Source organism: Artemia sp. Qi Xiang Cuo, chromosome 14, assembly GCF_049724085.1.
Source record: "Artemia sp. Qi Xiang Cuo chromosome 14, ASM4972408v1, whole genome shotgun sequence".
Taxonomy (NCBI): domain Eukaryota; kingdom Metazoa; phylum Arthropoda; class Branchiopoda; order Anostraca; family Artemiidae; genus Artemia; species Artemia sp. Qi Xiang Cuo.
The window spans coordinates 63007162-63030818 of record NC_142807.1 but is presented as its reverse complement, the minus strand read 5'-3'; the positions used below and the strand labels follow the sequence as shown (position 1 = coordinate 63030818).

Genomic DNA, 23657 nt, shown 5'->3' with positions numbered 1-23657 from the left:
CTTTATTCAACTTAAGCGATGATCAAACCATCAACAGTCGTAATATTTTTAGTCTCTAAGGAGCTTGACAAATTGATCACAGAATCAATTCTGCGGTGTTTGAAACAAAAACGACCCAAGCTGATATTGAACCACCTTTATATGGCCAAATGTGTTTTTCAGACCCTGATGATGCTGTTGAAGAACCCTTTCCAACTCCTTTAAATCATGGGATCTCTCCTAAATTAAGGAATCAGTTGGAAGAAATATGGCGAGACGCAAACAGCCATCCCAAAGGTTATATGAGAATGCAAGAAGTGGAAGATGATGTAAACCAACGTGCTGCCTTCCTGAGACAGGAACCCTGGTGAGCTAAGAACTAAAACCTGGATCTGGTCTTGGTACACTCACTTTCACAGAAAGTATTTTCACTTGATTATGGTCAAAATTAAAAAACAAAAGGATTTAATAAAAAGCATTGGATGATGGAGTTGAGAGTAAACAAAAAACTGTGTCAGGGTTGAGGGGCGTTATCGAAGGCCTTACCAGGGCTGCCAACTTGAGGAGCGTTACCCAAGGCCTCACCAAGGTTGCAACACAGTCTCCAAACATGCAGCTCATTTTAACTGTGCCAGACGGGTTGGACTTTAGACAGTTCATAGTTCCTGCATGTATTAAAGTATGTGTTGTTTTTATTATTATCGCTTACAATAGTTTTCAGTCAAATGAAATCGTTATAAAGCAACTTGGCAAAAATTCCTTCAGTTTAAAAAATATCAACCATTGTGAGGAGCCATTTACCTCCTTAATATTTTATCCAGCTAGAACGTCAGGATTAACCGTGGATATGCCACTTCAAACAACTTATACAAGTCGTTAACATTTATCACGACTCAGATTAATGCCATATCGTATCGCTTTTTGACCTGAACGCGCCAAAATCCTTTCTCTCCAAGCTCTGACACCCGACCTGCGTCAAAAAGGTTTTAATGCCTTACATTTTGGTGGATGGCTTTTCCAACTATATCTTGTCGATACACATATTTGTGTTGAATGTAATCACATTCAACGGATAGAACTGAACCAGAAAACCATGATGACTGAAAACTACAAAGGGTTACACGACTTATCAACAACTTGGCTGTGAAACAGAATACGGTTGGTGAGGAAAAATGAATGCTACCATCATCATCTACGGAATCAAAATTCTACTATGCTGAACATTTCGAAAATGCCATGGTTATTGTTTATCGCATTGGACCCTTAGATTTCTTCATAGCTATGAATTGCAATCATGATTGATCAGAAATTAAAGAATCAGTGTACTAGTATCACAATGGTAGGGTTGGTAGTAAGAGAAGTAGTAGCAGTAAGAATGTTATCTTAGTAGTAGTACTAAAATTAGTAGCAGAAATAGTAGTAGAAGTTATAGCATGTACTTGTTTTCTTTTGGTTAGTTGAACACCTCCCTCATGATGCCCTGAAAGTTTCATATTGATACCGTAAGACGTTCCAACAATATTGCTCATACTCCTTTTGACCATTTATAAGCACACAGTATGTTTTGATTTTCTTCAAAAATTTCCCCTCAATATTTCCTCAGATTTTCACTTCAATATTCTCTGTCCTAGTAGAATCGATTACAGAAGCAGTAATATTAGTGGTAGTAGTTGTAGCAGCAGTATCAGTAGTAGTAGTTGCAGCAGTAGCGGTGTGTAAAGATTGTCATTTGGGTCAATTGATCACCCCCCTTATCATTTTCTAAAAGTTCTAGGTTAATATACTCAATCATTTCTGAGTTGCTCCTCAACATTCTCTTAAATGCTCGCCTGAATGCCCATCGTCAAGTAAAAGTAAAAAATACCCACCATTCTCAATATTATATACTAAATGCAAGCAATGGACAAATTGGGTAGCTTACAGCCCTTGCCCTGGAGGCTCTTAAAAATGGAACTAGAACTTTCAATTTCTTAACGAATGAGCTTATTTCTTAGTTTCTACGACAACTTCTTTATTACGAAGTGCGTTGGTCAGAAAAAAAACATTGTGCCCCCTTATCTCTCTACTTAGGCAGTACTTTTGTGGAGCCTATGATACTTCAATGCTTCATATTAATGAATCAAGCTCTCCTGGCCTTATCCAAAAGCCTTGTCTTGTAGTGAAGCTCCATTTAAAACAACACGGTGCACAAATAAGTAGTTTTTGTCATCTAAAAATTTTTCACCGTAGAAATAGAGATGTCGCCGAACATCAATCTCTTCGGTCAATATTCATTTTTTAATTGAAGAAATAAATGTTAAAAAATTTATTGGTTTCTAAAAATTGCTTGTTTTAAAGTATTATAATTTGAAAATAAAACAAAACGGAAGATCTGGTAATTTTAGGTAACTAATTTTCAACAGCTAAATTTTGTTCAGCCTGTTTAATTTTTACACCCCAGCTTGTGTGCACCCATTGGCCTATGCTGTTGCTTTAGTTGACATAGGGTGGGCAACTCACAGGCTTTAGAGAGAAATAGGTAAAATTCTACTTTCGGCTATCTTGGAAAGGGGTTAGGCCAGATAAATGAAACTTTCAGCAATGGGTCTACAGTCTAAAGTAGCCCTATGTGGACATCCACCACATGGCTAATATGGGAGTAAAGTTCATTTGTGATGCAAATGGATGTTATATTTAGATTAAGGATGCAATTCTAGGCATATATTTACACATTAGGGGGGTGGGGTATATATTCTGTGAATATAGCCTATAGGCTCTAAAAAATTCATGAATTTCTTAGAAAAACAAGCAAAGAAGTGAAGAGAAAGGCTCTCCCCCCTGCAAAATATGTTAACTAGAATTATTCTACATATTATGGAGTAAGAATTGTTTTCTTAATATGTTTCCTTTTGTCCAGCTGGACTCATAGGCTTAAAATACTGGTTGGTAGGTTGGCGAATTTAAAGATTTGTATATATATACACTGTCAAATTAGCCATCTTGTGGTATCCCAGCCTATGTCCTTGGAAGGTATTTTGAAGTAGCCTACCTACCTCCACTCCTTCTCCCTCTAGATGATCCTGACCTTTGATGACCTTTAAAATCTGTGTGTTATAAAAACAAAACCTTGCAAAATAGATGTTCTGCTAAAATGAAGTACAACAGATTTATTTTCAGCTTCACAACTTTGCTCAGTCCCAATTTATCAGGTTATAGATAGGCCTATGCAAATAAATTCCTAAATTTTAAATTGATATGGCTTAAAATTCTACTCAAATAGTAGGAATTGCATCTTAGGAACTAAAGCCCAAGAAAAAGAAACTGATAACTGAAAATTAAGGTAAAATGTTGTTTTGTCAAAATCACAATAGGTAGGCCTATAGACCTGTCATGTAGGCTAGGCAAATTCCAGGACTTTCTAGAGAAAGAAGGAGTGGAGGTAGGCCAATGTACTTCAAAATACCTTCCTGGGCCATACTTTAGCCTGTAGATCCATCCCTGAAAGTTTCATTTTGCTGAATTAACCCCTTTCCAAGATAGCTAAAAGTAGCTAAAGTAGAATTTTACTGTGAATCCAAGGCCAAACCTATACTATGGGGAGGTATTGCCAAGCTTCTATGTCAACATTTTTCTGGCTTCCAAGTTGTAGAATTTGGGATAATGGTTATATTATGCTAACAAAATATTCAGGTAGCTAAGAAACACACTTATCTTTATAGTCAGAATTGTATCCTGAATCCAAATAATATTCATTTGCATCAGAAATGAACTAAACCCCACCCCTAAATATACTGGTTCAGGGTGTATTCTAATTCAGGGAATTCATTTGCATAGTGGGGGGGGGGGTAAAGTTCATTTCTAATGCAAATGAATGTTAAATTTGGATTCAGGATGTAATTATTTCTATAGAGGTAAGTTTGAACTTTACTCTCACTCCCTCTAGTGTGGAAATGTATACCCTGAATTGGTATATATAGGGATAGGGTAAAGTTCATTTCCAGTGCAAATGAATGTTAAATTTTTATTCAGGTTGTAAGTCTGACTATAGAGGAAAGTTTATTTCTTAGCTATCTGAATAGTCTGTTAATATAAACTTTACTTGAAATTTGCCTTCTTGACTGGTAGGCAACAAACAACAAAATGTTGTTTTGACAAAACAATACTTTACCTTAATTTTCTGTTATCAGTTTATTTTTCTCTAGCTTTAGTTCTGAACATGCAATCCTTATTATTTGTGTAGAAATTTAAGCTATTTTGAAGGTTTATTTTTTTTTTAATTTTGGAAATGTATTTGTTGATCTTTGAAACCTCATAAATTGGGATATGATCATATTAATGAATTGGGCTCCAATGACCTTATCCAAAAACCTTGTCTTCCAGTGAAGCTCCATTGAAAATAACACAGTGCACAACAAAGCAGTTTTTGTCATCTAAAAGTTTTTTAAACATAGAAATGGTGATGTTGCTGAATGTCAATCATTTTGGTCAATATTCCTTTCTTAATTAAAGAAATAAATGTTAAAAAATTTATTTGTTTCTAAAAATTGCTTTTTTACAGTATTATCCTTTGAAAATAAAGCAAAATGGAAGATCTGGTAATTTTAGGTTACTTGTGTACATTCATTATGCTGTTGCTTTAGTCAACATAGGCTAGGGCCACTCATATGCAGACCTAGCCTATAGGGTGTTTACTATCTTGCACCTTTAACAATGTAAATGTAATAACTAATTCTAATTCATCCCTCTGAATTGTAGAGATGGTAAGCTCAAACAGCTTAGCCTATGTCCATAAAGTAAATATCTCAAATAAGGAACAAATTTAGATTCCCACCTTGGGACTTCTTCAATAGGCTTCAATGTACTTTTTTAGTAAATTAGATTTTCTTGATGGATGAGCAGTATTGAACACAGATGAGCAGTAGGCTGCATCATTGTCTTATAAGGTGTTGTAAAGCTTTACAAGTTAAATTCTTTTGGTGCAAAGTAAACTGTCATTTGCTTTATATTATATAGCTGGTAATAACTGTTACATCACCTTATTTGTCCCAAATAGTAAATTTTGGTGGTATTTTCCTATAACAGAAATTGCTTACTTATACTTACAGTAGAACTGGTTGTTTTTTTTACTCAGTTTGCATCTTAAATCCAGATTGTAGATGGGAATTTGTTTAAGCATAAGCTCCTCTTCACTATAGCCAAGCTTCTAGAGCTCAACAGACATCAGAGCTAAAACCAAAATATGTCTTTTGATGCCTTGTTCAGGATTATTTGCTAAATATAATAATTGCCATCATTCCAATTATGTCTCCCTTCTCCCCCCCCCCCTGCTTTATGCCTGGATAAAACCCTAGGCAATGTGCAGAGTTTTCTGATTTTGTTGGTTTGTACTATTTTTTCTATTTTTGTTTTACTTTGTTCTACTGTGTTCTAATTTATTCATATTGGTCATTTTTTTATTGTACAAATATAAAAAAAAAAAAAAATATGTGTACATAGACTTGGGCTATATCCAAGGATTAGGAGGAAGACAAATGACTTTAACATAATTGCAATGTTAGCTATAATTATATTTTGAAAGAACATGGAATGGGAAATCAATTTTTTTTTTTTTTTTTTTTTTTTTTTTTTTTTTTTTTTTTTTACAATTTAAATTTGGAAATTCAAAGATTCACTTTATTACCTAACAGTGGATACCTCTCAAGCATTTGATAATTTTGTTCTATATAATGTCCTAGATTGCTTTGCTGCATCTTGAGTCAACAAATTGCTCCTGACAGTTTTGTTGTATTAGTTTTGTTTTATGGGTAAAATAGGAAAGAGAGCCTTGAAACCCCATCCCTGTTTGTAAGGGGCTTTTCAAGCTGTCTAGTATATTTAATTGTATATTAGCTGTAATGTGTATCGATATATCATATCAAATAAATGGTCTCACTAAAGCTTTTTATGTTGAATTTGACCCTGCTTTTTTGGCCATACTTATGTGAGAACTTTGAATTTGGACCTGCTGCTTTGATTGTGATACTACTTTTTGTTTCTGCTATCATTATGTGTTGTTGTATATATTTGTCTTTATTTTATTGTCATTTATCCTCCACAGAATTGTTATTCTTTCTGTGAATAACATAAAAATAAATAAAATTTGATGTATATAAGAAAATTTGATATGTGCCTAAAGAAGGACCTATAGAGGAGGAAACATAATGAGAAAACAATTCATACTTCATAATATTCAGAATGATTGTAACTATCAGATTTTACATGCAGCTGTGCTAAATTTTAGCTCTACCCCCTTCCCCTCTAATGTGCAAATATATAACCCAAGTTAGATGTTTCCCTTCTATTCTCCCAATGATTCTTTTGTTTCAACCTGTGTACCTGAAATTGAATCAACTGTGATGAAACAAGAACTGGAAAAGCAGGTGATGGGTCGCAGAATGCATTGGAAATATATGATTTGGGCTGTATATTTGCACATTAAGAGGGGGCTGTTTTCTCAAGGTGTTTTCTGCATGTATCCTCTTCTGTAGGTCCTTCTCTAGGCTTATACCCAGACCTTTTGTTATTTATTAGTCTAGTTCTGCAGACTGAAGTAGGGTCTATATAATTTGTTCAGCCTTTTAAGTTGCACATGTGGTTTCATTTGTTATAAGTGTCAGGGATGATAGTTGTGCCATTTTGATAGATATTAGAGGCTATAATATTAAGGGCTATAGAAACCTTTTTCCCAATCCGTTTCTTTGGCTTGCTATAATCAGGGTTACAAGCATGGCCGGAATCCTATTTTTCAGGATTTAAATGCAAGTGATAGGCTGGTAGTAAAAGGTCAAGATAAGACAGCATTGAATAATTTTGGTAGGTGTCCTTCTCTATCTTAAAACTTTGTGTTTTGTGTTTATAAGCTTGCATTGATTTAGAACCACTGTTACATACTAACATAAATCATTCCAGCAAAAATGTTAATTTTTACAGTAGTTACTTCAGAATAACTTGCAGAAGTAATCAAACACTTATCAGCAATCAATCATTTTGTTGTTATTTCCATTTCAAAGACTTATGATAGCAAACATATGAGGTCTATTCCAATTATTTTAACTGCAGTAAAGGCTATAATTTTATCCGATTTTACACTTTGTGAACCTACAAATGGCTGAATTTGTTACAATCCACAATATTGAAATGATGGAAATAACAAATAATTAATAAAAACGCAAAAAGTAAAACAATAGGGAAATTCCAAGACAGTGAAATTTGTTCAAGCCTTAAATAAATATTTTTGCTCTTAATCCAAGAGACATCCTTGGCAAAACACTTCTATGAATAAGATGAGACAACAAAATGTGATCTTTCAAATTAAAATTTAAAATTAAGACAGTCACAGAATCATTATTTTAATAAGGTTCAATCAGGACTGATAGATAAAACAACACAAAATTTATCTACCAGGACTGATAGATAAAAGAACACGAAATAAATTAATTAAAAGGGAATGGAAGGAGTATATTTTTTCATGTCTGGGAAGGACAAAACTAGCCCCATTTTGGGGAGTGCTGTGAATAAAATCACAAGTTCTTGTGGTTGTTTTCTGCCACAGTTTATATAATTATCCAGTATGATCTTCCCTATCTCACCCATTATAAAAACCCGGACCAAGGTGCGAGTGCTCCAGAGAACGTTTTTGCAGATAGAAACATAGGCGGCATCAGATCTTTTCACGGGTAGACAAGTCAGACTGTGATCTAATCGGAAATAACTTTCTTAGAGACATGTTCCAAAAATTCCAAAAGCAACCCAATGTACATCTTGGAATCGATATCAGCCGAAGCTCTTACTGATGGTATGAAGGTCAACCCTTTAAAGTCAACTGTTCTTACTATTAATTTCCTTAGGACTCCTCCTACTTTCTCCTGTCCAATCCCCTCTGAAATGTCCGTTACCACTATGAAATTACTGGGCGTTACCAACTCAAGCAACTTACAATGGGATTGTCATATTAATGACATCTTAAAACGTACAAATACCGCATTTTCCCTCCTTAAACTCCTCAAAAAATTTAAATGCCCTAAATAGCACTGTTTGGGGATTTTCTTGTCATTTGTATGACCATCCCTTGAGTACGCCTGTCCTGTTTGGCATCCCGCCATTTCCACTGAATTGTTGAACAGAATAGAGACATGACAAAAAAGGTGCCTAAGATTTATCTTAAATAAGGGTAAAGTACCTTATATTTCTCTACTTAGGAGAGCTAACCTTGTCACCCTTATGGAAAGGAGAGCAAAAATTACCTTGCACTTTGCTAACAATGCCCTTCATAACCCTTGAACAACTCCCCTTTTCCCCGGTCAATATTCACCCCTTCGACCCCGCCTCCCACGTTCTGTGTCAAAAAAAATCCCCCTTCTCGCCCCAATAAGAGTTTGCATGGAAAGATATAGAAGAACTCTTATCCCTTACATAGTTGACATTTTCAACCACTGAATCTCCGCTGCCCCCCCCCCTCACTCGCTCCTTACCGCATATTTATTAATTTATTGCCCATTTTTAAATTTTGCGGTTTTTTTTTTTTTTTTTTTTATTACAAAAATAAATTATGTTTTTTTTTTTTTTTTTTTGGGGAAGTTTTTTGTTTTTATAATTTTTCTTACGAAATTGGGCTACAAATTTATTTATTTCACTTTTTACTTATTTTTTTTTTTTAAAATTTTTACGTATTTGACATTGACCCTTAATAATTTTCTGTTGTTGTTTGATTGTTTGTTTTTGTTGTTCTTTTTTCGCTGTATTTGACGCTAAAGTACGAATTCGGCCCTTTTGGGCTTGTGATAGCCATTTTTCAGCAATAAATCTTATCTTATCTTAAACAGACTAACCCGCTAATGCAGAAAGAAGTGGGAGGAGCTTTTTTTTTTCGTACCGAGAATGAAGACCAGAAATGATCTGCAATAAACTTACTGGATAATTCTATAAACTGTGTTTTCTGCATTGAGAGAACTCATCAATAATTAGGTGAGAGGTTATTCGATGGCAAGTCTTCAACATACAAAGCCATGAAGCTATAAAAATGGCCTGAGAATTTTAATGCTGCCTTGACTCAATATGTTTATGATAATCTTCACCATTTTATTTTATCTGATAACACTTCCATTATTGCCCCTGTTAAAGTTCTCATGCATGTTTTCAGGGAGGCTGTTGAAGTTAAGAAAAAATACACAAAAAAGTTGCCTGGTATCTCAAAAAGAGATACCAGTGAAACTTATTCAAGGCCCATTTTTCATGAACTTTTAATTTAGTTTTTATTTTTAAGTTTTTTTTTGTAAGTGGGTCTTTTTTCATAATTTTTTTTACTCTTTATAACAGCATTATAGAGGCCAAATGATAATTAAGCAAAGGAAACAACACAAAAATAACTGCAACTATGTGACAGAACTTTTTCCACCTGTTTTGAGATAAAGCAATGAAAAAAGGATCATTTCAAAACTAGAATTCAGAATTCTTAAACCAAGAGGTTCACTGAGGCCATTCGTTTGATATGCTATATCAATAAGGTCAAGCATATACAATAGTTTAGAGTTTTGGTACCAATATGATCAAAAAAATCAAATTTACAGCATCTCAGCTATGCCACATGTAGGTTACTACAAGATTTTTGCCAAAACAAAGGAAGAGAACGACTGGAAAGCTAAATCTGCACTAGCTTTTCAATTATAAGCTCCTTTTTTGTTCAACTTGCTTTATACCCAAGTCATTGCTTATGAGGGAGGAGTTTTAAAAAAGTATTGCATGACTTCAGATATCAAAAGCATGTCTGTTTCACTTTCTTGGAATTTCCCTGTTTTTTACCCAATGCTTGTTTTTTATGATTGAAAGGCACTGCTGTCTTAGTTGTTATTTAAATAATTAAAAGTTATTAAAGATAATTAACTTATGGTTCAACCCTATATTAGCCTAAAAAAGATTACAAACAACTGACTATGATTTCCCTATTCTGAGTATATGGGGGGTAAATGTGCTGTTTACAAATTTAGCTCCTTCTGTTTCCTTTTTTTCAGCTATAGGAAAAATGCTTATGATTACAAAAAAAGAAAAGAAATATTCCCCATTCTATTTACCCAGGGCTATTTTAAATGCATTGGAGTAATTACAGCAGATACATTGTAATGATTCCAGTATTTAAGCTTTAAGGAAAATGAATATAACTACAAATACTCTTTTCCCTAAGCAGCAAACAGCAATTCACTGCCAAAACTGTTTGATTTTTAGTGTTAATACAGTTCCTTAAATCAAACAAGGGAATAGTAGCCATGCCTGAAATCATTGATATGTCTGAACCCAGAGACTTGCTTGGACAGAGCCATTAACTCTATGCTCTCTTTGTTAGTTTGGTTTGTTTAGTCCTAGAAAAGAGTCAGACTGAAGCAAGGCTGGTTCAGCTGATAAACTAGATGACCCCCTTGGGTACCAGGGCTTCACTGATTGGGATAACCCTGTTTGCTGATAAGGACAGGGTGAAATATAGAAATTTGCTGAATATTTATGTTGCTTTGGAGGTTCTGATGCTACTAGTATTGATATTTGGCCATTTCTGGCCTGTAAATCAACCCTTAAAAATGCATGTCAACATATTTTATTAGTTGTTACCAAGTAACAGTGGGGTCAATTCAAAATTTGATGAGCGATATCACATGTAGGGGAGGGAGGAGGTAAAGAGTCTTTTTAAGGGTGACAATTTTTTTTTTTTTTTTTTTACAATACCAAAAACGAAGCATTTTCAGTGAAAGCAGAAGTAGCTACTTTAGGTCTTCAAAATGACCCTCAACCCTGTTCTTCCTCAGTACATTTTCTGGGGATTCTTTTTTTTTTCAGTTGCACATTCTCTTATACTTGTTCAATCCTGATAAACAGAGCAGTTAAGAACCTAATGGTGGTACATTGGCACATTTTGAACAATAAAGGTAGCATATAATTGAAAAGCTAGTGTAGATTCAGCTTTCCAGTCATTCTCTTCCTTTCCAGTACTATTCCTTTGTTTTGGCAAAAACCTTGTAGTACCCTACATATGGCATAGCTGAGATGTTTTAAAATTTGGTTCTGTTGATCATATTGGCACCAAAAGAATGGCCTCATTCTCGCGTATGAAATGAATGGCCTCAGTGAACCTCTTTGTTTAAGAATGTTGAATTTTAGTATTGAAATGACCCTTTTTTCATTGCTTTATCTCGAAACAGATGGGAAAAGGTTCTGTCATGTAGTGTGCAGTTTTTTTTTTTTTGTTTTTTCCTTTTTCATTGCTTAATTTTCATTTGGCCTCTATAATACTGTTATTGATTTTTGCAGATAAAAAAAAATGAAGCATCTGTCTCAAACTTAAACCAATATTAGTGAAGAATTCTGACTCAATTGTCACTGGTGGACAAAAGTAAATAAAGAGTAAAAAATTTATGAATAAAAGACCCAATGACAAGAAAAAAAACTTAAAAATAAGCACTAAATTAAAAGCTCATCAAAAATGGGCCTTGGATAAGTTTCACTGGTATCTCTTTTTGAGATACCAGGGGACTTTTCTGTATATATTTTCTTAACTTCAACAACCTCTCTGAAAACATGCATGAGACCTTTAACCAGGGCAATAATTGAAGTGTTATCAGATAAAATGAAAGGATGAAGATTATCATTAACATGTTGAGCCAAGGCAGTATTAAAATTCTCAGGCCATTGGCATTGCTTCAGGGCTTTGTATGTTGAAGATTTTCCCTCCAATAGCCTCTCACCTAATTATCGATGGGTCCTCTCAATGTAGAAACAACCACAAGAACTTGTGATTGTATTCATAGCCCTCCCCAAAGTGGGGCTAGTTTTACCCTTCCCACAGATGAAAAAGCCTATTTCTTTTTACTAAATAAAAAAAAAAAACTGGTACTTGTATGATCTATGCCCTACCTAATATTCTGCTAATAGGTTTTTCCGACACTCAATCCTAATGAAATATATCTGTATGATATATATAAGTATGATAAAAATATAATACTTTAAAAACACATTTGGGCTATATAATTGAACATTAGGGGGGTGTTGGTAAAGTATAGCGGGTCTGCATGCCTAATGTGTTAGGTACAATTATTCTGCATATTATGTAGTAAGAATTGTTTTCTAACTTCACACTGTCCAAAACTTAAAACCCCCCCCCTAATGTGCAAATATATAGCCCAAATTATATATTTTACATCTATTCTGTCACTTCTCTTTGTCTTGACTCACGCTAAGCTAAAAGAAACTAACAAAAAACGGTTCTGCAATGCATTAATGAATGGACAACTAGAGCTGTAGGGCGTAGATCATACAAGTACCATAAAATTATTTGAGAAGGGGAAGTAAATAAATGACATGTGTTTGTTTAAAATTTGCTTTAAAATTGTTCAGAATGAAAAGGCAAATATGTCTTACTGGAATCTACCCTTGTCGTAGGACATATCTACAGTAATGAGTGTGTTTGGATGCTTAGCTATGATAGTGAAGATCTATCAAGTTCTATAAAAGTTTCTAAAGCCCTTCAAATCTCACAAAGAACTTTACATTGCTGTAGGAGTTGCAAAAACTTATTTGTATCAGTGCTATAAGGCAAGTGCTCAGAGTAGCTCAGTGTTTCTTTTGATGGTATAGTGTAGAGGACTTGGAATTGGCAGCAGCTTCACAGCAATTACCTATAGTTGAAAATCTGAACAACAATGACAGGCCAGCAAGCTAAATGACATGATTTTTTTTTATTTTTTTTTTGTCAAGATCTGATAGGCTAGGTGATGATTCTTTGGAAATCCTCCCCCCTATGACCAAAGTTCTGGGTAGGGTATATATATATATATATATATATATATATATATATATATATATATATATATATATATATATACTATCTTTATACGTCCAAGCCAAGTGGACTGGTGCACTGGATTTAGGATCCTTTGTCCAAGAGGATGAAGGTTTGAATCCTAGTGTACCCAATTATTTGGTTTAGGATGGGGGTCAGTGGCGTGACTGTAAATGCTGTATTCTTTACTTTTTTTATTTTATCTTTATAAGTGAGCAATAATTCAGTTATCTTTCTGCTCTTGTGGTGAAAAGATCAAATCTTAGTCCGCAATCATACTAGCTAAAAAAACCCACTTTAACTTTTTATAGTGAGTTATTATATTAAGTGTCTGTGCTTGCCCCTGGACTGAGTTTTGAACTTGTGATAATTGTTTATAATCCCAATTCAACCTATTGAGTATTTATAACTGACATGGCTTGCCCCTAGACTCTCCAAACTCGGATATTGTAATCAGCCTTTGCAATGTTTTTGAGCTGGCCTAAGAAGCTGGCAGAACAGGAGATGAAACAGTAAGTCTGTTCCAATCTTCTTCTCACTCTGTATCAAGACCCCCCCCCCTCCCACCCTTAACAAGATCCATAGTTTCTGAATCCAAATCTGATTCCATCTCATCAGATTTCATGGATGACACTCTCCAGCAAAACTCCTCAATTCCCAGCCTGAGAAAGACCACAATATCTCCTCCCAACTATATTTCAAGATTTCTAATGAGCAACCTTTTATTTTCAAAGCTATTGCCCAAATCAGATTGGCAATTTTTAAAATAATTATATCAGAATCCTCATTAAATATTAATAAGAATGGCGCAATCTTAATCTCTCTAAAAGATTAAGCAGCATCTGAAGACTTCTGATAACTACTAATCTTTTAAGTGTGTCTATCAAGTGGGGTTATGAGTCTCCTCCCAAAAAGGAGTTCAAAATTGTTATTTACAATGTCCCAATAGACATAGTGCTACAGGAGCTGGCCACTGACCTAACAAATAGCCAAGGATAGTCTATATTAGTGTCAAGTGTCTCTAGATTGGGTAAATCTGATACTACAGGCCAAATAATCAGCAAATCATTCCTATTTGGTTTGAAGGAGGAGGTAAATCTGAATCAACCTTTGCTGTTGTTTGGACAAAGAAAAGCCTTCAAATCCTACTGGTTGAAACCAATCCAATACCTCAAATGTTCAAAGCTAGGGCATATAGCTCAATTTTGCTCTCTAAATACTATAACCTGTGTAAAGTGCTATAACCAACATAATGAGGATACTACCTGCCCCAAGGAAGAACCCAAATGTATTAACTGCAAAGGCCCTCATAGATCAGATAACAAGTCTAAATGTCCATTGTACAAACAAAGAGCTGCCACTCTAAAAATCACCAAAGAAAGGTCAATACCTTATGCTTTTGCTGCTATGGAGGCAAGAGCAATACAGGGTCAAGTCTCCAACATGCTTAATAGTCCACAACCTCCGATACCTATTTCCACTGGTGTCAATCAATTGATTACCCCTCAAGCAGCCAGCACTTCCCATCACCCCATTCACCAAGCCTTGAAAACAAAAATAGGAAAAATCCAAACCCAAACAAAGAACGATTATCTCCCATTGAGTAAAGATTATAGGCAAGGAGCATCAACCTATTCCTCAATTAGTGAAAACCTCTTATCTGATATGTGCCTCTTTATGCTCAGCATGTTAGCCCTGGAAAAAGTCACCCTGCCATCCCAGCTGAATTCAGATATAGCCAATGAGATAGCCTCAACCTATTGCTTAAAAGAAATACTTGCCCAGGCTGAAGCTTGCTTCCCCCAAATTATGAATAAGTACCAGCCATCCGGTTCAGCTCAGATCCCAAGAAAACTGGCCACTGACAGGGGGCTGTCAGCTCAATAAACTGTTCCCCTGTCTTTGTCCATTGTTTATCCCAATAATTTATCAGATTCAATCAATATGTTTTCCAGCCCAAATAATTCACAACACAACTTAAGTAAGGATAAAAATGAGAAATTGTTAAGCCTGGCGAGCACAAATGTAGACTGCATTACTAAAAAACTGCCTGAAATAAAAATTCTCCATGATAGCCTTGAAATTGATATTTTCTGTATTACCAAGAAATCTGGATACTTCTCATATTCAAATCCTTGGCTACAATGTTATATCTAACCTCTTAACAAATGGATGCAGAAGAGGAGTTGCCATTTAAATTAGAGAAGTTATCAAGGTACAACAAATAAAATTTCCCTCGTTTTTCAGTGATTATGTTTGGGTCGAGAGCGTTTTTGTTGAGCGTCATTTATCAACCAGAAAGCTCATTATTGGATCCATATATTAGAGTTCTTTGGCTTCTATTCAGTTATTTTAACAGGCGACTTCTATATGTCTGATGTCAATTGGATTGACGGATACAGCTTCAATGGTAATAATAACCTGCACTAATTACAATAAATGCCCTAGCAGATCTAAACCTGTTTCAACTGGTTGATCAGCCTACTCGTTTTAGAGAGGGTCAAGTCCCCACACTTTTAGATCTGATTTTATTAAATAATCCCGATATTTACCAGTCAACTGAGTACTTACCGGCTGTTGAGTTGTCAGATCATTTAACCTTGCATATTTCATTATCATTGCCTCCTATACTAAATGATAAAATCAAAAGAACCTTCACTGATTATGCAATGATTGAAGAAGAGTTGTCAACAGTGTGCTGGAAAACTTTAATTAAGAATAATGATCCTCTACAGTCATGTTTAAATTTAAAGATGAAACTCAGAGAGTTAGAGAAGAAATGTATGACAGTCACTTATAGAAATAGGCTAAGAACTTTGCCAGTAATGACAAGAGAGGTTAACCAGTGCATTAGACAAAAAAAATTCGGGTCCTTTGTAAAAGGACACAGGAAGAGAGTAATCTAACAGCATTTAAAAAATTTCGTAATAAGCTTAGAAATGTTACTTGAAAGCTACTAGCTGATTATGAAAAGAAACTGGATGTGGAAGTAAAAAAAGAATCCTAAGAGTTTCTGGAGGTATGTTTTGTCATCAAACCCTTGAAGGCGCAAAATCCATCAACTCGTTTCTGATAACAGATTAACATTGAATAACCCTCTAGACGTTGCTAATTGTTTCAATTCTACTTTTGCAAATAACTTCTCAAGTGCAACTTCCTTGAGCCACCCTTACCTACTGACCAGATCTATTACTAAAGATATGCCTGAAGTTCAAATAGATATGCAATTAGTGCTAAATAAGCTGATTAAACAAAATCCTAACAAATCAAGAGGATCTGATGGTATTCACCCTAGGCTTCTCAGAGAAATAGCCCCTTTAATTGCCTTGGCTTTAGCTGATATTTTCAATATGTCACTTAAATTTAAAATATAATACCTGATGATTGGCATATGGCAAATGTTATACCATTTTCAAAAAAGGAGATAAATCCAGGCCTAAAAACTACCGTCCTATTAGTCTTACTTCTGTGTTGGCCAAGATAATCGAGGGGATATTGAGTGACTCTGTTGTCAAACATCTTGATGATAATGATTTAATTACCAGTAATCAGCATGGCTTCAGACGTAATTGTTCCATCCAGACAAACTTAACCCAGTTCCAGTTCCAAAAATTTGTAGCAGGGTATATGAACTACCAATAAGTCTTTTCACCCTTTGATTCTCCAAAAAGTGTCATCAGATATTTAGAAATCCTTTGTCCACAACTTTAACCAAGTCTTCTTATCAGTTAAAACAAACCAATCCTCCCAATTAAACTTTTCAATTCTTTTGATGGGTTGTGGTAAGTGCGGGTACTTGAGTCACCTTTCCCCAGCAATTTAAGACCTACAGGCCGGCAAGTACCAATACGGCTCTTCATGCTCACTCTAGCTCTCTTCTGCACTCTCCAGAACAAATGATGAATATCCTCCTTCTTTTTAATTACTTCACTATGCATTAATAAACACTAATCAATTAGCCTCTTTTTTAAAATGTCAATAGATGCCTTAAAAATATTTTTATCTACATGCCAAGGCAGGTTCGAATTCAGGATTGCAATGTAGGTATTAGGAATATTTGCCATAAAGAATAGGCGTTTAAGGGAAATAGTCTCCACACTCAGTTGCTGAGAATCAACTAAAATATGCTGGATTGTTTCATCCGTGGCAAAGCAGACCCAGCAAAGAGTGGAGAGATGTATCTTCCAATTAAATAACCAACTTGTGAAAGGAAGGGCAACTGATTTCAGACGGTTATATAGTACTGTATATAGTCTGGCCTGACTAGTAGATAAAGTCAGTTTACTGTGATTAACATTAGATCTTTGCGTCAACATATCACGTGAGTTGAGGTTAGAGAGAGGACCTTAATTTAATAAAGAAGCCTTGGCTGCCATTAAATCAGCAGTATCATTATATTTGATACCTTTATGGGTTGGAACATGTTGGAAATAAATCTGGCTTCCTTTATCATGCAAGTTAAGATGTTGTCTCCTAATCTTGAACAGGTCTTTGTCACTGGCAACGCCATAAATGTTACTTGAGCAACAGTATTGCCAATCTAAAGTCAAAAAAGAAAAGTATACTTACTTCTACAATGCTGCCATTTAAGAGAAAATCTAGGGCCCAGCAACTGTCACAAAATTCAGCACAATAAATGGAAGACCCCAAACGAAGGGGTGAAAAAGATTAAAGTTCAGTGATGGGATACATACTGCTGCTCAAGCTCTCACACCCTGAACGGATCCATCAGAATAGATTTTCCTGTGATTAGGGTACAACTTCAAAATCTGATCAGCCAGAATAGTCTGAATCTCATGATTGTAAATTTGATTTTTATTTATTGGAATAATTCTGCTTGACAAATAAATGGACTCATTTCCCATGGCGGAGTGTCAGTAAAGGGGTACGCATAGGGGGAAAACTGAATCCAATTTGGGACCTCTAATTGAAACTGATTCCAAGATGAATGGCCATTGGTGCAAGCTGCCTTCAAAGCAAAGGTATGATTATACACAACATGCTTGCTTCCATACATATATATATATATATATATATATATATATATATATATATATATATATATATATATATATATATGCACTATCTTTATATGTGAGCAATAATTGTGTATGTATGTTCTCGAAAACGACTCCATATTTTTTCTGGAGAATGGGTACCTTGGAACTTTCTCGAATAAGAAAAACGATCTAGATACGTCAGAAGTATGAAAATAAGAGCCTTAGATTTGGTTTTTGCTAATGATGTCCTACACTATGTTAGTGCATCCTGTACGCATTTCTTGTGACATCATATATTGCATCATAAAAGTATTTTCTTATATGATGTCATGCATAGCATTAATATGATAGTTGAGTTTCCAGCACAACAGTTATTTATATAATATAATGTCTGTTGGAAGGCCCAAAAAACAAAAATTTGCAGTTGCAGTTACTATAAATGGGGATTCTTTGGAACCAACACCTGAAGTATCAAACGCGATAAGATGTGAAATTTGACAACCTAGACCATAAATTGTGACAACACCAATACGGACAGCTAAAGTAGAGGTCATTGCTAAATTGTCTGAAGTAATCAAATCCAAAAACGTGTCAAAATGAAAATGAAGAGCAAAGACTCAACGAAAATCAAAGCATCTCAAAATTGAAAATTATAGCGATGATGATTGGGTTTGGGATTTTGACATGGATAAGGTCATCGATGCCTACCATACCTTTTTTAGAAAAATAAGGTTCGTCGATATGTATTTCATAATGACGAAAGATAAGCCGACGTCTGAAGAAGCAAACAAATTGAATAAAATAGCGATGATTATTTTATTTTTTTTGTGGATTTTGACATGGATAAGGTCATCAATACCGATCATACGTTTGAAAATCAAAATTATGGACTGGATAAATCGTTGGAAGAAAAATAAATTTTTGTCCCTCCACCTGAACAATTAAAAGAAACAAAGGTTCGGCGATATGTCTTTCATAATGACAAAAGACAAGCCAAGGCAAAAGAAGAAGTTTTGCCTCATCATCTGAACAATTAAAAGAAACAAACGTAATCATCAATGCAATTCGTACCCTATAAAATCTAAAACCTGGACTAGATAAATCGTTGGAAGAAAAAGAAGTGTTTGTCCCACCACCTTGAAAATTAAAAGAAACAAAGTTTCGGTGATATGTCTTTCATAATGACAAAACACAAGCCGAGGCAAAAGTTAAAGGTCCCAGAAAAAAAAAGCAACTAATTTTACAAAGGCACCACTTCTAATTTAAGGTCCATTTGGACATCACAACATCAGGAAAAGGCTCAAATTGTCTGCGTTTAGAAGACAAGTGACAGAGAGAATCTATATATAGAAGCCTGCCTGGTGCCCCATACCTTTGTTAAAAAACAAAGACTCGGCGATATGTATTTCATAATGACGAAAGATAAACCGAGGTGTAATGAACCAAACAAATTCAAAATGATAGCTATGATGATTGGGTTTTGGATTTTGACATGGATTAGGTTCATCAATACCTACCATACTTTTGAAAATAAAGAATATGGACTGGATAAATCGTTGGAAGAAAAAGAAGTATTCGTCCCACCACCCGAAAAATTCAAAGAAACAAAGCTTGTGCGATATGTCTAATAATGACAAAAGACAAGCCAAGGCAAAAGAAGAAGTTTTTGTCCCATCACCTGAACAATTAAAAGAAACAAAGGTGGTCGTCAATGCTTTCTATTCCTTGTAAAATCAAAACCCTGGGCTAGATAAATCGTTAGAAGAAAAAGGAGTGTTTGTCCCACCACCTGAACAATTGAAAGAAACAAAGGTTTGGCGATATGTCTTTTATAATGACAAAAGACAAGCCGAGGCAAAAGTTAAAGGTTCAAAAAAAAAAAAAAATGTAATCTTTCAAAGGCAGCACTTTTAATTTAAGGTCCATTTGGACCTTAATTATTGCATCAAGAAAAGGCTCATTACATCAAGAAAAGGCTCAAATCATCTGCGTTTAGAGGTCAAGCAATAGTGGGGTCTATATATAGAAGCCTGCCGCGGGCCGAATGCCGGGGCCCGGCTGCGAAGCTGCCGGGCTCCCAGTACTATATATATAGATATATATCCGGTTTATATTTTCCTGGTCTCCGTTTTTAAAGTAATACTAAAAAGGCATCCTTTATTTTACTTATTTTCTTTATGCTCAAGTTGAATTTTGCATAATACATACTGATGAAGTTTCTCAGATTTTATCATTCTTTGTTAATAGAAAGTAAACAAAAGGAAGTAAATACCTGAACAACATGAGTAATTCTGAAAGAATTTATTCTGTCAGTTACTGAAAGTGCTAATTAAAAAGAAAACAGTGACGCTTTAAATGACAGCTAAAAAGAAAATATTGGAAGATTAATTTTTCTTTTTTGCTTATTGAAATATCATGATAGTTCGTTGATACAAGTTTTTAGTAACTGCGAAAGCCATCCATGTTATATTTTAAGTGTAACCAGGTTAACATAGGCAAACATACTAGGTTAACATAGGTAAACTAGGTTACATAGTTGTGTGCAACATTTTGTGGTTGATTGATTGGAGTTAGAATTCCTCTTTATTCAGAAATTCGATTTTTTTTGATTTTTTTACTTTTTAGATATATATATATATATATATATATATATATATATATATATATATATATATATATATATATATATATATATACTTGTCCGAGGGGGTGGCAAAAATACATAAGAAAATGATAAAGGACAAAGAAAAGAAATTTAACCAATAGTACGACCTAATCGGCACCATAAACCTTACAACAAACAAATTCAACTATACTATTAAAATCATACCCCGAGAGGCCACAATAAGGTACTCAATTATTTAGTTACCCCCCCCCCCAAAAAAAAAAAAAAACAAGAACAAAAGAACTAAAATTCATACTTACTTTAAAAGGATTTCTTTTATTTCTCTCAAAAAGTGCAAGTCAAAAAGTTTGCGTATCCCCTCTTCTGTGGCCCCTCTGAGGTAAAAAGAGTGTATTTCACACGAAAAAGTGCAAGTTGGCAGCCCTGTGTCTGTGTGTGTGTCAGGTGTATAACTCCTTTTGAAGTAACCCTTTTGAAGCTGATTCTGGTGCTATGTAACTGTATTCAGGCTCTGTAATTGAATGGAGGATATACTTCTCATTTCGTCCATGTAAAAATCAACCCGAAATGGTGGATCCGGCGAAATTTAATATTCCTAACTTAGTCCCGTCAAAAACTATACCCAATATTTTAACCAGCCAAACTCAGGCAATAAAAATCAACATGCATGAATTTCACCAAAAAAAATTTACTTACGACTATTTTGGTACGGTCTAAACCCGTGATGCGCAACGTAGGGCACAGACCCCACCGGTGGGGCAAGGCAATATTTTGGTGAGTCACGGGGAGGACGCGCACCCTTTGGCTAACTATACTTTTGAACCCAAATTTTGAAAAAAAGAACATTTTTCATGTCAATAACGTCACATTCACATACATTTAAAGACCAAAAAAGATACATGATAGTATTGCAATAACATTATAAACTGTATAAAAGGTTTTTTATTCAGACAGTATTTGTTATTCATATAAAATATGCCCAGAGGACGACCCAAAAAACATACCAAGTTTTTTTTTAAGCTTCCTTCAGGTGAATACAGGCAAATTTTTGAACACCAAAATTTAAATATCACAAGGGGGGCAACTGGATTTCACAAATGGCTAGGTGGGGCATGGCCCAAAATCGGTCGGGAACCACGCTCTAAACATACCACATGCACAATTCATCCTAGACAACTCAGTCTGGACACACAATTTTGTGTCGGTTGTGGCCTGGTTGACTGTTCCTAGTATAAAAATTTGCAAATGTACCGGGTTGCGTTTTATGAGCTAACTTTTGCTGGAGATAGAATTTTTGGTGTATTTTATGCGAATTTGTTAAATAAAATTGTTAAAAAATATAAAAAATATTAATATCCTCTACCCCACGTGTAGGTAGCACACTCTTTTAAGAAGACAACAGGACTCAGTAAGGCAATTTTAGACCCAAAATTTCCAAGAAAATTGAATGGGTATGTAATGTACAGAGGTTGGCTGTTTATAAAGTGGAGCGCAGAGAGTGTAACAAGAAAGTATATCAACATTGTACATGAAATAGATTAAATTGTTAATATCCTCTACCCCATGTGGGTATTGTTCACATCTACCCCATATGGAAAGAGAGATATAGAGTCTTGGTTTGCCGAGTTCCAGGGGTTTGTCATGTACCAAATATTAAAATCGAAAGCAGTTTAGCCTCGTGGACCCATTTTATTTCTATTCATACCTGAAAAGTGATATCCTAAGATATTACTTTTAGTTTCACTTAAGATTTAAGAAGATTTTAGGTTAGTATCACTTTTTTTTTGTCAGGGTTGCCACGTCTAATCGTGAAACAATATTGGCAAGGCTTTTCAAAGAGGCACACTTGTGCCTCTATAAAGAGGCGACCCACCACAATGTTAAGCGATTTCAGGTCCTAGAGGTCGCAGAGAGACGGCGGTGATCGCATTTTGTAGCCCAAACTCAAACTAAGAAACTTGCAAAATTTCATCCTCCTCCGACTTTATCTTCATGGGGTAAACTGGGCCGGAAGTTTGGACCCTCCCACCACAGCCCCCCTTTAAAGTTGTCCGATTGGGCTGAAATTTAGAAGTTAAGCTTTCCTCGGGCCCGGGAGCTTATCCTCGAAATTGCAGCTCAATCCGATCACTCCTTCCCTGTTTTCAAAAAACCAAATATAGCCACTTAAAATTCATCATTTCTTTTTTTTCTTAGCCATGCCTACAGGCCACAGTTGACAACTTATCCGGGTGAGTGAAGACTCATTCGATGCAGAATGTAACCTGTTAGGGTCTTTTGATATTTTCAGACCGAAAATATTATCCCCCGAATTTACATTTACGAAAAGCCTCGTGTTCCTATATTAGCCCATGTGAATTTTTTCCACCACAGCCCCCCTTTAACGTGGTTTGATCGGGCTGAAATTTATAGGATAAGCTCTCCTTGGGCCTGGAAGCCTATCCTCGAAATTTCAGCTCCATCTGAACACTCCTTCCTTTTTTTCAAAAAACCAAATATCAAGTTTTGCTTGCGTCAAAAAGATTCATCACATCACTAAAAATCAAATTCAATTATATCTCTTTAGTGTAGCGGTGTGAATCCTTACTGTCAGGGCGGAAAACTCGAGTTTGATTTACCGTTAGATCAAATTTCTTATATACTGAATTTAAATTTTTTTTAAAAAACCCAGTTTCTTTTTTAGATTAATTGAAAAAAATTATGTTTTCTAAAGAGTTAAAGAGGCTGAGTTACAAGGTCGACCCTTAAAACACCCTGTCGAGAAAGAAAAGAATAATACACAATCATCTAACAGTTAGTCAAGCAATAATAAGTAATAAACTGTACAAAAATGTGCAGAAATTATTTGAAAAAAACTACGTTTTCTAAAGAGTTAAAGAGGCTGAGTTACAAGGTCGAACCTTAAAACGTACAGGGATTAGGAGGCACAGTTGGGGGCTGCCGCCCCCAAACCCCCGCTTTTGCAGCCTTTAAATAAAAAAAAAGTTTTTTAAACTGAAAGTAAGGAGCGACATTAAATCTTAAAACGAACAGAAATTATTCCGTATATGAAAGAGGCTGTGCCCTCCTCAACGCCTCGCTCTTTACGCTAAAGTTTTTATTGTTTAAAAAAAAGAGTTGTGAGAAAGTCAAACTTTAGCGTAAAGAGCGAGGCGTTGAGGAGGGCACAGCCTCTTTCATATACGGAATAATTTCTGTTCGTTTTAAGATTTAA

General features: G+C 35.0%; 1 protein-coding gene across 4 annotated transcripts in view; it reads left to right on the top strand.

Moving 5' to 3' along the window:
* Positions 1–2270: 2270 nt before the first annotated feature.
* Csp (Cysteine string protein) overlaps positions 2271–23657 on the top strand; it is a 58288-nt gene continuing 36901 nt past the window's right edge. For 3 of the 4 annotated variants that reach the window (XM_089100490.1, XM_089100489.1, XM_089100487.1), the window contains exon 1: positions 2271–2363. The gene's annotated coding sequence lies outside the window, so the exon portion shown is untranslated. Of the gene's footprint in view, positions 2364–4531; positions 4564–23657 lie in introns of those variants that run through there. The other variant, XM_089100488.1, reaches the window with a different exon arrangement.